The following is a 3,995-nucleotide window of genomic DNA, read 5'->3' on the forward strand; positions in this document are numbered from 1 at the left end:
GATGCGAATCCGCCCGAATCTGTATAACCGACAACCCGCTGGGGTGCCGATCCGTTACGGATGAAGGTGGAACCAATTACTAGAGCACAAGCCAATAAGTTCAAAGATAACCTTGCTGTGCTTATTCAAAGGATAAATCATAATCAAGAAGGAATGATCATGACCAAATAACCAAGACCTATTTTGCTGATACAAGCGCTGGAGGCTGGTACGGACCCGGGTGACGGTTTTGGTACATTTTTGGAGTCTGGGAAGCATGAAATGGTTCCAATACTTTATGGGTTCAATAAATATGCCTAAGAGGTCATAGAATCAAGTTAAATCAGCCTCAAATGCAATCAAAAAGGGCTTGTACGGACAGCATCAACAATTTGGCCAAATTTGTTGTATTGCTTGCTAGCTTTATGATATTTTACTGTATTAGCCTTTTCTTATTCTTCCAAGCATGGGCAACATGTGGGACTTCATATTCAGCTTATTTGGCATCCTAAAAAGCATATTGAAGCTTATTTGGAGCTCAAAGAGGTCAAAAATTGATCAAAGTCAACTTGATCAAAAGGCTAGCATTTTTAGTTTCTTAATTTGTTTTTACTTTTTGTTTTAGGAAACTACCATTACTTTTTGGCTTTTATTTATTTATTTTCTGGTACAAATAACTTTAAGAAGGTTTTATTTTATTCTTTCCATTGTAAATTAATTAATTCCTAATTTAATATAAAGGAATTAATTAATCAAACTTAGATTAGGAAAGGAAGTATAGTTTCGGCCAACTAGGTTTCTTTATGTGTGGTGGCCGATTTTCTTTACGTTCTAGGGTTTTTAAGTTATCTTTTCAAAGCCTATTTAAAGGTTTAGTTATCAATAGGAACTAACTTTGATTTGATTGAGAAAATACTTGTGAGATTAATTATCTCCTTGTTCTTTGAGAACACCTAAAACACCATTAGAGAATTGGTTGTTTTAGCTTGACTTATCAATAGGTTTTCCATCCCCTATTGTGGCGTCTACATTATACCAAGGTTTCTAACCACAGGTTGGGTAGGGGTTGAGGTCAATTCCATTAGAACTTGAATTTAATTAAGATCCGGGCTAATATAATACGAGGTTTAGGAGCAGGTCGTCCTAGGTTAGTATCATTTGGTATTAGAGCCGAATTTTGTTCAGGTTTGATCTATCTTTATTTGCTTTATTTTTTTTTTTGTGTTATTCTGCAATTTTAGCATTAGGTTAAGGTTGCATCCATCCCATACACGTTCTGCATCTTAAAAAAAAAAAAATTCATTCCTAGTTGAATTAGGATTTCCTAGTTTTACCGTATTTTTGTTTCCTAGTTTGTTGGTTGTTTTTTTTACATCATTGTTCTTGTTAATTTTGGTTTTTTTTGATTTTCCTTTGCTGTTTTAGTCTTAAATTTTTGCATTCATATATTTAAAAAAAAAAAAAAGAGTTTGCAGCAACATTTAAAAAAAAAAAAAAAAACTGCACATTTGTGTTTATTTGGAGGTCACGGGTTTGGTGAATTTTTGGAGTTGGAATTGCAAATTTGTTGTTTATTCTTGCTACTGCAGTTGTATTTGATATTCAGTGAGTGAAAAAAAAAAAAAAAAAAGAAGAAAGCCGAATATAAAATATATATATATATATATATTGGTTGTTGAAAATTGGTGTTGAAGTTTGTTGCTGGAAATTGTTTGTAACTGCTGCTTTGTTGATTATTTATTCCATATTTGGAGTCTCTGGAGAGTTATTTTGCTGCTGGATATTTGAGTTTGAGTGCTAAATTATTTGGATTAAAATTAGTTAAAGGATTTGATACAAAAACTTGAATTACAAAGAACAACAACCAACAACTTTTCTATATTTTTGTTCTCTTTGATTCTTGTTCGTATTTGAATTTCTTTTTCTGGAATTTTATTCTTGAACTCATAATCTACTACCATCTGCTGCGGTTTTCAAAAATTCCAATGTTTTCCCATTATTTTGTGTTTTCTTGTCTAAGAAGCCGAAAAATTAAGGTTTGTTGGATTCTTTCGGTATTGCCTACTTTTTGCTTACTGTTTGTTGATAAGTTTAATTAAAACATACTAGTGATCTAATTGCTGTTTTGTGGGTGTTTTAATTAGAACTTTGAGGTAACTCATTGAGTGGAAAAAGGCAAGAGTGTGTGAGCTTAAAAGAGGGTAAAAGCCAAAACAAGTGTGCAAACACGAGTGTTGAGTCCTCATTTGAGTGAAACACGTAAGGGAGTGAAATTGTAAGGTCCTATTTTATTTCTATTGTATTATTATACTAACATGACAGAACTAAGAATGAGGAGAGGAGATCCACCCTTGAGGATCAATGAAGAGGAGTTCGTAGCATTCCATGGCGATGCCCGAGCTACCGGGAGTGGAGACCAAGTGGACATGAGAGCTGTTTTGGAGTCAATACAGCGGGTTAGTGCTCAAGTTGAGCATGTGAATCAAAGAGTGGGAAGACTAGAAGCCTCACAAGGAACGCCGAATACAAGAAATAGGCAAGAATTCCATGGAAGGCGAGGCCGAGGACGAGGAGGTCGCGAGAGACCAAGAGAGGAATTTGATGAGGAGCCATTCGGTGGAGACTTTGAGGAAAGTTTGGACGAAAATTTTGCTGTCCAAGATAGAGCTGGCCGTGGAAGATATAGGAGGGAAGATACAGATGATGATTTGGGAAATATCAAGGTTAACATCCCACCTTTTATGGGTAAAAGTGATCCCGAAGCTTATTTGGAGTGGGAAGAAAAAATGGAGATGATTTTTTACTGCCACAACTATTCGGAAAGTAAGAAGGTGAAGTTGGCAGCAATGGAGTTTGGACATTATGCACTCCAATGGTGGACCAATGAACAAAATACCAGAAGGAGAGTTGTTGATGATTTAATTTCGACATGGCGTCAAATGAAAGGAGCCATGAGGAAAAGATTTGTGCCATCCCATTACCATAGGTTGCTACATCAAAGGCTTCAATCTTTGTCTCAAGGAAGTAGGTCCGTGGAGGATTATTACAAAGAGATGGAGATGTTAATGATGAGGCTAAATATGAATGAGGATAGGGAGGCAATAATGGCAAGATTTCTTGGAGGGTTAAACCGTGACATTGTTAACCAACTTGAATTACAACAATACTTGGAATTGGAGGAGATGTTGCATGTAGCAATTAAGCTTGAGAACCAATTCAAGAGGAGGGGTGTTAGCACACTATTTGGAGGAGTTTCTAGCAGTGGAAGGATAAGTTCAAGTGGCTGGAAAAACAATTCCACTTATGAAAGCAAGCTGAAGCCGAAACTTGGTGAAGAAACTACCAACCGGCCAAGAAGAGAATTTAAAGCCGAATCTGCCCAAGCCATTAAAGGTGAGGTAAAATCTGAACCTAAACCTCAAAAATCAAGAGAAATTATTTGCTTCAAGTGCCAAGAAGAGGACATATAGCCAGCCAATGCCCCGAATAGAAGGATAATGGTAATTAAGGGTAATGGAGAGGTGGAATCCAAGAGTGAGACTAGTGAGGCTGAAATCGAACAAGAAGATGAAGGACTTGATGATGAGGCCAAACCATTAAACACATCAAATGTTGAGCTAAATTTGGTCTCAAGGAGGGTACTTACTATTTACAAGGATGAAGAACAAATTCAGCGTGAGAACATCTTCCACACTCGTTGTGAAATACAAGGTAAAATTTGTAGCATGATTATAGATAGTGGGAGTTGTACTAATGTAATAAGTAACCTTGTAGTTGATAAATTGGGCTTAAAAACAATAAAACATCTTGAACCATATAGATTACAATGGCTTAATGATAGTGGTGAGATGAAAGTAAACAAACAAACCAAAGTAAAATTTAGTATAGGTAGATATGAGGATGTAGTTTTATGTGATATTGTACCCATGATTGCTGGACATATACTATTGGGTAGGCCATGGCAATTTGATAAAGATGCTACTCATTTTGGTCGAGAAAATAGTATTGTTTTTAGG

Source organism: Ziziphus jujuba, chromosome 1 (assembly GCF_031755915.1).
Source record: "Ziziphus jujuba cultivar Dongzao chromosome 1, ASM3175591v1".
NCBI lineage: Eukaryota > Viridiplantae > Streptophyta > Magnoliopsida > Rosales > Rhamnaceae > Ziziphus > Ziziphus jujuba.